We start from the raw sequence: 6,554 nt of genomic DNA, 5'->3' as shown, positions 1-6,554 counted from the left end.
CAGGATTGTTACAAAGTAAATTTTCAGACATTTCCATTCCTTCATTGCTATTCAAAGCAGGCACTGTGAAAAAATTACTTCAACACTGTAAGCAATGCAGAAATTTTGCTAGAAATATTTAATATAAGTTCTTTGAAACAATTCCGTGAATTGACATGACTAATAGAGCATTTTCTACTTGGATTAGTCCCTCTCCTATTTGTTGTTAATAAGATCTTCTCCTATTTATTGTTCTTCAATGCAAAATGGAAGTACCTGCAACTGTCAGGGACTGTTTCTTCGTTCCTGTTCTCTGCAGGTCGATCTTGGGGGCCAAGTCAGCCGAATGAATTTCTCCTCTGTCACAAAGTTCCTGTTGCTGGGATTCTCTAACCTCAGAGAAATCCAGCTCATCCTCTTTGCTGTTTTTCTGTGCCTGTATCTGATTATCCTGAGTGGGAACATTACCATTGTCACTCTCATATGCCTGGATTGCAGCCTCCATACACCGATGTATTTCTTCCTAGGGATCCTCTCCATCTCTGAGACATGCTACACCTTTGTTATCCTGCCCAAGATGCTCCTAAATCTGTTGTCTGTGCTCAGAACAAGTTCATTCATTAGTTGTACCACTCAGATGTTTTCTTCCTTGGTTTTGCTGTTGCTAATTGCATGTTACTGGGGGTTATGGGTTATGACCACTATGTGGCCATCTGTCACCCACTTCAGTACTCTATCCTTATGAGCTGGCAGGTATGTGCACAACTATCAGCCACTTGTGCTGTGATGGGCCTTTTGTTCTCACTGATAGGCTCCCTCTTAGTCTTTGAACTCTCCTTCCATGACCCCAACAAGATCAACCACTACTTCTGTGACATCTCATCAGTTATCCAGCTTGCCTGTACTGATCCCTCCATCAATGAACTGTTCATCATCATAGGTGGAGTTCTTGCACTCATGGTCCCCCTGACTTTCATTTACATCTCTTATGGCTTCATTGTCCATACCATCCTGAGGGTCCTATCAGCTGAAGGCAAGCAAAAAGCCTTATCCATCTGCATCTCCCATCTTACTGTAGTCGTTGTCTACTATGACTGTGCCTCCTTTGTCTACTTGAGACCATCAGCCAAGTACTTGACCAGCAAAGATAGGCTGTGGCAGTGACCTACACAATCGTGACTCCATTGTTGAACCCCATGGTGTAAAGCCTTAGCAACAAGGATGACCGGATGGCTATCTGGAAAGTGATTGGCAGAGGAGGATTTTAATCTAAAGCTCTACAATGAGAACACTTTACATCCATGAAACATCCTTTCTGAGGCCATAGCAATAATTATAAGGTTAATGATACAGTTGTCTTTTATTTACACAGCACTTTATAACTTCATACCATAAGCAAACTTCTCCATGGCATTATTTTGATAGCTTAGTGGAGTAGAGCCTTAAACTTGGGTTAATTATTAATTTAGATACAAGTCTCAAATAGTCTTAAACTTGCACAAGTACTTTGATCTTTCAGAATACTTAGCTAAGAATGTTACTTAGTAAATTAATTAAGAATACTTAATTGGTCTCTTCCAGGAAGGATAAGGAACATATTTTGAATCGCGTTAAGTATAGAATGTTCAGCCATCACAACTTGTCAATGATATAGGAGAATCTTAATAAGATCCTTTACAAAAAAAGAGAGAAAATCATAGATAAAATAGAATAAACCTAATTGAACTTCATTATTATAACCATGAGCTATCAGTGTTGGAAATAACCCATCTGTCACTTCCAATTGTTCTGTAATTGCAGGAGTCTAACCTGCAGTAATATAGCCTTTATTTGACCGCTGAGTAGGAAGTTATACCACTACCAAAGTGTGGTATAACTGTTCAGCCATTACATATCTTGCTTCTTTTGGTCATAGACATTGTACCTAGAGATGTATATCTTGTATCAAATATTTCACTTACATAGCAGCAACTCAAATATTTGAAGATGGATAACAACACCTTTAAATGGCTCATAACTTCTTTGATTCTCATGATATGTCAGAGTTCACAGGCCCCTCAAAATCCTGGTTATATTTCTCTGGATTGTTCTCAAGATATTTTTCATTTTATTAATAGTATACTCCAAATGATTCCCCAGGAAATGTTTCAATACTCCAAGTGACTTAGGATCATCATCTTCCTTTTTTGGAAGTCAATTTTTTAAAGAACTATAGCTGACATTCAATATTATATTGGTTTGTTCTGTACAACATAGTTCTTTGACAATTATATACATCACTAAATGATCACCAAGGTAAGTGCTGTTACCATCTGTCACCCTTTAAACACACTACCATACTATTGACTATATTCCCTATGCTGTACTTTCATCCCTATGGTTCATTTATTTCATAACTTAGAGCTTGTACCTCTTTAAGATCTTCTTACTTCCTTATCTTTTCCCCATCAGCACTATCACACTTGTGCTCTTCTCTGACTCGTGTTTTTTAGATTGAAGGATTTTGTATTATATACCCACAATCCTATCCTTACAAAGCCTATTTGGATTAGCTTAGTTGCATTATTATTAAAGGCAATATCATATTTGATATTTGTTCCCCTAAATCTATATCTTTGATTTAGGCCATCCAGCTCTTATTACCTCACTTATAATATCTAGCCTACTGGTGACCACTCTTATTACCCCATTTTGTCTCTTTTTCCACAGGCTTGAATGGAAAACAGTATTTGTATGATGTGAAAATACAATTATAGCGGATGCGTGGATTTCAATACATATTTAAGAGTGAATGGCAAGAAGTACTGTGGTTAAATACCAATACTAGCCAAGGACCTATTGTGAGAGTGATGGTAATATGGCAAGATGTTTTCCATCTTTGTATTTGATGCTCCACAAAATAAAGTCACTCATCCAGTCTCCAGAAGTTCCAATTTAGAAGCCCTCACACTTGACTTTTGCTCCATTGCATCAGGGATAGCATAGAATATATGCTCTTCTCCAACACCTGTGAGTTCTAAAAAGTAATAACTCATCCCTTTAAAAATGTACCTTCTTGGAAATACAGTTATATTGGTAGGTAAAGCAGGACAGATTAATTTGTAATACCACAAAAATTTCCTGTACTTCACTAAGATTTCAGCAATTTTATAGTAATCTGAATGGTAGAAGCAGGAGTCTATGGGAAAATTGAACATATCTTAAGAATTGAAATTAGCTTAAAAAAAGAGTTGAAGTTAGGAAATCATTTGAGATATTTAACGTCCCTATGTTGTCACAGAGACAGATGCTATAGTTTTGTGCTCTGTGCCATCTCTCATGTCCCCTGCCACATACCTCTTCTAAGCTGATTTTGTGACAATGATAGCCCCATAACAATTATACTACCTATAGATATTGTTAAAGTTTATGTTCAATGTTCCATTGTTAAATACCTCTTCTTTTTCTTCATTTTAACACAACCCCACTATAATGAAATCAATTGTACAAGAAAAGGTACAGAGGGTAATACTTCCCAGATCTTGAGAGCATTCTGAAATGGTCTTTTCCCTACAACACGTTTTTCCTCATCCGTCCCTCATTAAATTAGCTTTCCTAGTTCTACAGTCAGAACTTCAAACCATCCTACCTGATTACCAGCTTCAGAGTTTCATTGTAGACCCTGATCTTTTTTTTTTTAGTTAAGTATTTTTTATTGAAGGCTAGTTGACACACAGTATTACATTAGTTTCAGGTGTACACACAGTGATTTAACATTTATATACATGATAATTCTAGGTACAAGCTATCACCCTACCAAGTTGTTACAATATTTTGACTATATTCTTTATGCTATACATTACATCCTGGTTACTTATTTATTTTACAATTAGAAGTGTGTGCTTTTATTTGTTTATTTATTTTTTTGGTGAGGGCATCTCTCATACTTATTGATCAAATGGTTGTTAATCACAATAAAATTCTGTATAGGGGGGTCAATGCTCAATGCACAATCATTAATCCACCCCAAGCCTAATTTTCATCAGTCTCCAATCTTCTGAAGCATAACAAACAAGTTCTTACATGGAGAACAAATTCTTACATAGTGAATATGTTACATGGTGAACATTACAGGGGCAGTCATCACAGATGCTTTTGGTTTTGATCATGCATTATGAACTATAAACAGTCAGTTCAAATATGAATACTCATTTGATTTTTATAATTGATTTATATGTGGATACCACATTTCTCTCTTTATTATTATTATTTTTAATAAAATGCTGAAGTGGTAGGTAGATATAAGATAAAGGTAGAAAACACAGTTTAGTGTTGTAAGAGAGCAAATGTAGATGATCAGGTGTGTGCCTGTAGACTATGTGTTAATCCAAGCTAGACAAGAGCAATAAAACATCCACGTATGAAGAAGATTTCTCTCAGAAGAGACCCTGATCTTTTTAAAATGTTAATTTATGTAATAAAAGAGGAGACAGATGTTGTTGAAATCCCCAACCTTTAAAAACCCAGCAATTTACCTTATCTATCATTCCCCTTTAGCAATTGAATGCTGCTGGATAAAATTATATAATAAATCAGATTATTACAATAAGTTCATAATCACCACCCTCAAATGGATGCCCAAAACAATTCAGTAAATTTTTACATGATTTTTCTTAAACAAAAACTCTGCAGAAACTTTTGCACATATGCTCTCATCTATTAAAACAACTAATGATTCTCCCTTTCCAGAGCCTTCTGTCTCACTCTTTCCAAATACAAAGCTACCTGATGACATTGCATCGTACTTTAGATAAAATCACGAGGTATCAGACAGAAACTCGCTCTTCTTGTCTCTTCATTTCCAAATGTACTTGCACCCCAATTGTTCTAAAATTTTCTTCTTCTTTCTTCCTGCAGTGGAAGTAGTCCCTGTTAGCTTTCTCAATATCATTTCCATTTCATATTCTCTGCATTTGTCTATTCCTTATTTCTTGGTGCTCCCTGAATACTTCTCCATGTAATGAGGACTTTATTGTATTTTATTTTCATCTGGGACAACAGGGATTCCAAGATGGCATGATGTGAATATACACAAAATGTGAAGGTGTTTTCAATTTTTTTCAGATTTAAAAACATAAAGTCTCAGGCTTATTATACCAAACCGCTCATACCATCCAACACGCAGAACTAAAGGAAGGCTAGAAAAGCTCAAAGGAACTAAGACAACTGGTCTGAGTGGAAGATATTTTTATTTCCCTGTGATTTTTGAAATATTTTAGGAAAAATCAGGCTTAGTACAGATACTGAAAAATTAAGTGGGGAGGAATCAACTGACTGGTATCAATTTAATAAATTAATAAGGCCAGCTCTCAGATTCTATTAATTATTTACTCTTTATTCAATGATTTACTGAGTACCTATTATGTGATGGAAGATAGAAAGGTGAAAGAAACATCATTCCTGTTTTGAAATATTGAATTTGTGACTGAACTCCCCAAACTGTTTATATACATTAGAGTAGTGATTCTCTTTCATTAAATAAAAGATGTTGAAAGTTATATTTATATGCATGGTAAATGGTGCTCCCTTTTACTTTTTCTTAGCATCCATTCATACATATTTTTAAATTAAAAGGATTGAATTGATTTTAAATGAATAAAAAAACATCACTCCAGAACAGGAACAATCATACATACAATAATACAAAAAAATCTAGCCACAAAAACAAAATCTACAATTTCTGACATTTAACTAAAAGATAATAGACATTCAAACATGCAAGAGAAATATAATCCATAATAGGAGAAAAATTATTCAATAGAAACCAATCCAGAAATGACAGAGATTAGATGATTATTTGAAAAGGACATTGAAATGATCATTTTAAATATATCTTATATGATCAAAAAGGTAGAGGAAAATATGAGCATGATGAAACAAATGAAAGATGTAAAAACATCCAAGTCTAATTTATAAAGATGAAAATAAACACTGTCTAGATGAAAAATACACTGGATAAGGTAAACAGTGGGCACTGCAGAAGAAAAAGTCAGTCAACTTTAACAGAACAATAGGAGCTCTCTATAATATAGCATACACAGAAATAAAATTGAAAAAAAGAAAAACAAACCCAGAGACGTGATGACTAGTGGAAAATCATCAAGCTGTCAAATATGCACATGACTGAGGTCCCAGAAAGAGGAGCAAGAAGGGAGTCAGAACAATATTAGATGAAATAAAGGCTGAGAAGTTTCCAAATCAAGATAACATTATGCACCCACAGATCAAGAAGCTAAACACATGTCAAGCAGACTAAAAAGGAAAATGACACCAAAGTATATAAGAATCCAGTTACTGAAGATGAGTGATAAAAGGGAAATCTTAAAAATTATGAGAGAAAAAGGAACATTACATATAGATCAACAAGAATAACAGATGACTTGTTATCTGAAATGATGCAAGCTAGAGTATAATGGAGCATGTGAAAAGTATGGGGAAAAATATGTCAACACAGAATTTTTTCCCAGGAGAAAGATCTTCAGAGATGAAGGTAAAAGAAAGTCTTGTTCAGACTGTCACAAGCTGTGAACTTTTAT

At 34.7% G+C, this 6,554-nt stretch overlaps 1 pseudogene; it reads left to right on the top strand.

Annotated features, from left to right (window-relative positions):
- The first annotated feature begins 238 nt into the window (after window positions 1–238).
- Window positions 239–1,284, top strand: LOC118971998 (olfactory receptor 10R2-like; annotated as a pseudogene).
- The last annotated feature ends 5,270 nt before the right edge of the window (window positions 1,285–6,554 follow it).

Source organism: Manis javanica, chromosome 18 (genome assembly GCF_040802235.1).
Source record: "Manis javanica isolate MJ-LG chromosome 18, MJ_LKY, whole genome shotgun sequence".
Taxonomy (NCBI): Eukaryota; Metazoa; Chordata; class Mammalia; order Pholidota; family Manidae; genus Manis; species Manis javanica.
The sequence above is the reverse complement of the archived record's forward strand: the minus strand, read 5'-3'. Positions and strand labels throughout refer to the sequence as shown.